The sequence below is a fragment of the Schistosoma mansoni genome, chromosome 1 (genome assembly GCF_000237925.1).
Source record: "Schistosoma mansoni strain Puerto Rico chromosome 1, complete genome".
In the NCBI taxonomy this organism is placed as follows: Eukaryota; Metazoa; Platyhelminthes; class Trematoda; order Strigeidida; family Schistosomatidae; genus Schistosoma; species Schistosoma mansoni.
Genome location: NC_031495.1, coordinates 65206928 through 65214485, shown reverse-complemented (window position 1 = coordinate 65214485; position 7558 = coordinate 65206928). Strand labels below are relative to the sequence as shown.

At 32.2% G+C, this 7558-nt stretch overlaps 1 protein-coding gene across 1 annotated transcript in view; it reads right to left on the bottom strand.

The window, feature by feature from the left end:
- Smp_000780 (hypothetical protein) overlaps positions 1-7558 on the bottom strand; it is a gene marked incomplete at both ends in the record, with an annotated part of 52014 nt that overhangs the window by 24884 nt on the left and 19572 nt on the right. The gene's annotated exons all lie outside the window — the stretch shown is intronic.

Below are 7558 nucleotides of genomic sequence, written 5' to 3'. Positions count from 1 at the left end.
TTTCGTCCTATTGTGAGACTCCTCAGCAGTGCGTATCCACGACCTAGCCTCACGAAATTCGAAACCAGGACCTAACATAGGACCTACAATAGGACGAAACGGCCATCCAGTGCTTCCAGGTTTTCCTTGGTGGTCTAGCTTCAATTGACTCACGCTTTCAATTATGAAAATACTAAATTTTCACAAAAAAACCCTTCTGATTATAATCTAATATTGTTACTTTACCTTGACAAAAATTAGATTAATGAGTCAGTGTATAGAATGTATCAAACCCCTTTCAATCAATCATGTACACATACAACGTATCTTTCTAGGACAGATAAAAAGTATGTCAAATAAATATTTCATTATACTTGCATGAATTGCACCACTATAACCAGACATTTAATAACCTATGATTTTGTGATGGGTTATTGTCCATTAAATATTTTTTATGGGTTATGAGTGTAGTCAGAATATAATTAGTGACTCATATGTCCATTCATATTCCTATTCAAACATTTAGCATTACATTCCCCTTAACTGGTCCAACTGCTAAACGTTGACTCAACAAATCAATCACAAACTAATTCGTGTTTGCTTCTTTAATCTCTCGAGTGAAAGTAAGTTTAGCCATATGCAAAAAATAGTATATGAAGTTATTGAGGGACGTTTATGCTTTAAATCAGAAGAGTTTACAAGATAAAACATTGAAATTATATATTAATTTACAGTTTATCAAATCATTCTTCGTCAATAAGGTAGAAATAAGAGATAAGGTCAAATTTCGTGTTGCCAACACTGCCCGATTTATCATTTCCAAGTACATTAAATGTATTTGTATTTTTTTTTTTTAGAAAAATAAAAAGACCACAAAAGATCCTTGATATTTTAGCGAAGGTATTTGCAGAATGACAATAAAACGTACAAATAATATGGTATGTATACAGTACTGATGAGATAACTTAGGGCATGGGCATAATAACATATTAGTGTTACAAGTGAAATTAATTTTCACACTGAGTATATGGAATACAACATTGGTAGGTGACTGAAAAAATAAAATAACTTGTCTCAAAGTTCTATAATAATACGAAATAACTGTAAAATACTTAAAAAGTTTTTGTGGAGATTTCAGTATTTTTCATAGTTGAAATCATGAGTCAATTGAAGCTTGACCACCATGGAAAACCTGGAAGCATGATTTCAACTATGAAAAAAAAACTGATATATCCACAAAAAAACCCTTCTGATTATAATCATATGCTCACTAGTGACTGACTTCAAGAGATATTTCCTGGAGTTCTAGTGAGAAGCAGTGACCGGTGAAGTCCAACCACGTCTGTTGAGAGATAAGAACTCACTGAAGACAATTGGTGAATGGTTGCTCAAACTTCGTGAATTGATTGAAGTTAGACATTAACACCGTTTGGATGCCGGCCCAGCGGTCCATTGGTTAAGTGCTCTGGCGCGAGACTGGTAGGTCCTGGGTTCGAATCTCGCAAGTGCGGGATCGTGGATGCACACTGCTGAGGAGTCTCACGATAGGACGAAACGGCCGTCAAGCAGTGCTTCCAGGTTTTCCATGATGGTCTAGCTTCAATTGACTCATGATTTCAACTATGTAAAATACTTCCTAACTTTCAACTATTCACTTAGTGAAATCAATCAATGATGAAAATCATATCATCATTGAATTCAATCGTGACAAATAATTATAAAGAATCAAATTGCAATAACAAAACAAAGTTTTCATCTGAAGACAATCTTGAATCTAAATAAACCGAATATCCTTAAACACTTCGATACTCAAGAAAGAATACACATGAAAAGAAATTACTAACAACATAATTAACATACATATCAACTTATATAAAAACATTCGTCTAAATTAGAACGAATAGTTTCACAGTATTTGGGCGCCGAGTAATTGTAAGACATTAAATAGGAAGAAGAATATGTATTTGTAAAATCTCAGCGAAGTGAATATGAAGTAAATCCAACATTTCGCCTGGCAATCTGGTTCAAGCTTTTTCAAGGATATATTATTCCTATTTAATGTCATACATATCAACTGTTGTCAAAGGTCATTTTGAATAATCTTTAAAATATAAGCATTAGAAAAGTATGGTAAGCAGAGATGGATAGTGGCTAGCAGTGAAATCCAGGACGCGCGCCACTTCGTCCTATTTGGGACTCGTCAGCTGGATGTACCTGCATCTCAGAGTTGATGTTCACTCGAACCCAGTACCCTCGCTTCAAACGCCATCGCGTTATCCGCCCGACCACTGAGTCCTGATAGCCACTTGCTTGTGCGATGGGGTGAAGTTTAAATTAATTTTTGTATTGTTTGTTTTAATCTTCCCATCGATGTGTTAGGACTGCAATTGGTCAGTCTCTAATTGGCATATGTGCATACTGTGTGTATTGCCTCGATATAGACTTAATTCACATTGATGGGAAGATTCAAACAAACAATACAAAAATGAATTAGAAAAGTATGCTCAAATATAATGGATTATATACAATGGGTATAGATAGTTACACAATCACAATGGACACTTACATAGTTACATTTTTGTAGCAAAAAAAAATCTTTTCATAATAAACAATTCTCATAATCAATAAAACGGAAATAAATATTTGACAAAACGTAAATTTACAATCATCCTACATAATAGACCAAATAGATCTTCATTATCGTTTTTTTTTGGGGGGGGGAGGGTGAGGGGTAAGAGATTTCAGAATTAATTTATGTCATTAACTGTTTCAATAAGAAAAAACAAACAAACTTAAAAACTAAATTAATTGGAGATATTTTTGAAGATTAAAAAAAAATGCACAATTACAAACTTTAATTGAATAAACATTGAGATAAACAATAAACAAATAGAATTAGATAGGATAGTTGTTGTTGTCGTTGTTGTTGTTGTTGAAGGTATTGACAATTATTAAATTAGGTGGTTCATGGAGGGATTGTTCATTTCAGACAACAAAAAAAGAACTTTTCATTATGTACTGTTTTATACTGAAAAAAATATTAAACAACTGTTTCGTGTAGAATGGTTGATGATAAAAGATCCATATGTGAAAATCACCTATGATTTAATGTCAATACAAAAATTCTTATTATGAATGAGAAAGTAAATAGTTCGAAGTTGCAGAGTAAAGTCATAAATTCTATGAATATCAACCATTGTTGAGTAGGAAAAGATAGTCTTTGTGAATAAAAGGAATTATAATCTAAGCTTAGAGATATTAAATGTAACTGTCACTTATATCCGATTTACTAGATATGTATTCCTCTCTCTCTCTCTCTCTCTATAAACAGTGAACACCTCAGAACCTTGTAAATGTTTATTAGCATGAATAATTATAGTCAGTTACAACTGACCAAAAGTTACAGTTATCGATAAAGGATGAAAATGATAGACAGCTAAAATTTAATAATTCACGTTCTATTCGCTTTTAGTTTCAAAAAAATATTCATTTCAATGGAGACTTAGAGTTTAAACAGATAATAAATAAAAAGTTCATAACTCTTACTGAAGTATTAGGAAATCTGCTACCTTTTAAGAACTCATAAGCTTCATGAGTAGAAGATTAAAATATTACTGATAGTAATTTATAGGTGTTTATGTCTTCCTGTTGTTGGTGCTAAGCACTGAAAATGATTAGCCACTTTTAGTATATGGCCATTCTGGGCGAATTGTCTCTATGTTGTCAGATATTCACAAGTATTTTGGTAAGATTAAGTAATGGCTAGGAGTAAAATTTAGGAAATGCATCTAGTCATATTCGGAACTCATAAGCCGGATGTACCTGCTCAGAATACACATGTGCTAAAAGTGACTGAAGTTGAGTCCTTTATATATGAGAGGAAAGATAAAAATGCTTACAAATTAAATTCATCAGCATTGCACAAGCTATTGACTGTGTAGACTTAGTAGCTCAGTTGATAACATATTAGGCAATTGAAATGAGAGATCCTAATATGCGACATGACTCAGCTGCACCCAGAAGACGAGTCAAGAATAAGACTAAGGGGGGATACTGGATTCCACTGCTTTCGACTACCCAACTTTCCTAGAATTACTGAACGTAATTTAAAAATAGTCGTAAAGTGCTCGGCCACCTCATACATAAGGTAGATACTATAACTACAGTATTCTGAAAAGAACATTCATCTTTCTCAGTTCACATTAGTCTCATATCTTTATTCTCACAAATACCCTGATCTATAACATTCTGTATTTACACAACTTCGTTATTATTAGTATTATTACCATTACTACTCTCATTATTATTATCATTACGATTGGTAACAATGGTAACAATAATAATAGTAATAATACCATTAGTTTTGTCCCGATTAACCAGAAAAAAATTTTCTATTATCTATTATACCCACATGATTTATCTTATTTTATCACATTGATTACAATACGCTGCATTACATCAAATTTTCCTACACCAAACTTAAATGACCTTTCAGATTTATAGATGACATATATTGGGCATATTTCACGTGTTATATTGTCTAGTTCATTCATAATTCATTGATGCATGCCTTATTTCAGTCACTGAAATACAATAATAATGAATTAAAATTTTCCGGAAATGCAGATAAACTTGCTGAGGAATCCCACAATAGAACGAAACGGCCGTTCAGTGCTTTTAGGTTTTCCATGGCGGTCTAGCTTCAATTGACTCATGATTTCAGCTATGAAAATACTGAAATCACCACGAAAAAACCCCTTTTGATAAATTTATTGTAAATAATTGTTTACCCAGATACTCCTTGTTTTTAATAGAGTAAAAAGTGACCTATACACGTAATGGTGAATACTTAAAAGATTATTTCTAAATATATCATACAATATGATTTTGTTCAACTGTATAATTATGACGAATATATAAGAAACATTGTAAACTTCATTATTCTTATGATAATCATGGATATGGTTATTGGGTAGTTTAGAAAATATTCAATACAAATGAATAACCGACAGTGTATCCAACATTTGTAAACTTTCTTACAAAGATCATCATTAAGTGTATGGCCTTGTAAAAAACTGTTCCTCGAACAAGGGTTGTTTGACAATCTGGAAAACACTTCTTATCAATAGACATACACACGAACATATATACATGGGAATATGGAAACAACTTAATTTATGCCTTGTTCTGTCTGATAAATCCATTACGCCATGAGTAGTAAAATACTCTACAAGTAACATACAAAACATGTTAAGTTATTAAACTAAAATGGTTACTTATATTCTAGAAAATAAACTTTACGCTCTTTAATAGTAAGCATTATTAATACATTTAACTAAGGAACACAGGGAAATAAAATAGGAAAGAGAAAAGTAGGTAGGAGAAATTAATTACTGAAAGATTTGGCAAGTTTTGAAAATAACTAGAATGAAGAAAGTAGTCGATACAGACACAACCAATTTACGGTAGAACATGAGAAGAAATGTTGCCAGGCTTATACTCTATATAAGGCAGAGAAATATAAAACACAAATATGCACAATAAGAATTCTACATTACTGGTTCACCAATGGTAGTAGAAGAAACATTTAATGATAGACAGGAAGATAATTTTTCAAGGTAATCTAAAAGAAAGCATTTTGTAGTATATTGATTAAATGGGAGTACGAGAAATGTTTTCTCAATAATAATCCTTTGAAAAATATGGGTCGTATAGAAATAACTGTAATTGTTTTACGCGCACATAGAATGTTGATCAAACGAATTAATCTAGTTGTGAAGATGGAGCCTAATACTGCATCTATAATCTTCCAGACTGATTGCATAAATATTTACAGGACCAAAAATTTACTCGAATAAATAAATTTCTTGATAAAAAGGATAGAAGTGAACTCTGTATTAGCATATCGTGGATTGCTTGAAGTTAGACATTAACATCGCTATATGGCGTCTCAGTGGTCTAGAGGTAAAGCGCTTGCTCTTGAGTTTGAAGGTCCCGGGTTGAATTCCGAATGCGAGATCGTGGGTACGCATGGCTGAGGAGTCCGATACTAGGAAGAAACGGTCATCTAGTTATTCCAGGTTTTCAGTCATAGTTTAATTTGAATTGGTTCAGGATTCCAATGAAGCTCAACAATCTCCACAAAATCATACCATTGATCATCTAGTATCAATCAGATTGTTAGAGTACAGAGAAATATGACTCATTTTAGAATTCTGGAAAAGTGTATTAAGATTTTGTAAGAAATGTAAAGTAGCACAGCTATGCATCTAACTAAATATAACTTCTTAAGAAATCTCTAATTATTCAATGACGAATGTGTAGTAATTCACATTATTAGTGGACAACATTGAACTACTGAAACTGATAAGGTAATCAATTTACAATCTATAACTTAATTCTAACTGTTGAACAAAGTTAGTAAACAAGGGAACAATGGTAGCGAACCATTCAGTGAACAAATTAACGAATGAATTACTCCAAATTCATCCCAAATATTATCATTCTTAATAGAATTATGGGATTTAGATAGGATTCGAAAAACTAACTGGAAATTTTGATGAGCTAGGTAATTTAAATCAGTCATTACTTAAAGTAGCCGTAAAAAATAGTAATACTGTAATATTTAGTATGAGTATGTATGTTTTCCCTTTTTTTAATGTTGATCACACGTTGTTGATCAGACGTAACAGATTATTAGTAGATTGGTGTATGTACGTATGTAGGTATGAAGGTTTATTTGGATGTGTGTGTGTGTAAGAAAGCATCAAGCAGGGATGTAATGAAAGTGTGTTATTTAATGATTAACCAAATCATCCGAGTAATATTTATCTTGTTGAATAAAATCCGTAACAACAAAAAGAACATACCAAAAAATTTGACAGAAAAAAGTGAACAGAGACAATGAATTATTCATTAAGAAAAAAAACGGTACTAATACTACGAAGTAAAAAGCGTAAATAGTAAACACATGGATGATGAGAAAGTAAACTAAATAGAATTAGTTGACATAAAATTGAATATTGAATGAGATGGAAATGAAATTTTGAATGTAAAAAAAAGATTTTTAAAAGGTAGACTACATAATGGGAAAAAATATTTTATTACTATCTCTTGAATACTTGGTTAAATAATCTCAAAAGTGTTAGATTTTAGCAAAATGAAATGCATCAATCTGCAGTAAAACTCCAAGTTATCACCTCAAGAGGTGTGTGTGTGTGTGTACTATAGTTGGCGTTGACACTGAACTGGCTTCATGATATGAATGTATTATGACGGAAAAAACAGTAATATAATCTATTGTAGTGTAATTAACAAACTTTAAACACAAAAAGAAAATAACAAACCATTTGAAATTCATTTAGTATTGTTTGTTTGAATCTCCGCATCGATGCGTTATGACTGCAACTGGTCAGTCTCTAATTGGCATATGTGCATACTGTGTGTATTGCCTCGGTATAGCCTCAATTCACAAGTATGATAAGCAAAGATGGATAGTGGCTAGCAGTGGAATCCAGGACACGCGTTTCGTCCTATTTGGGACTCGTCTGCTGGATGTACCTGCATCTCAGAGTTGATG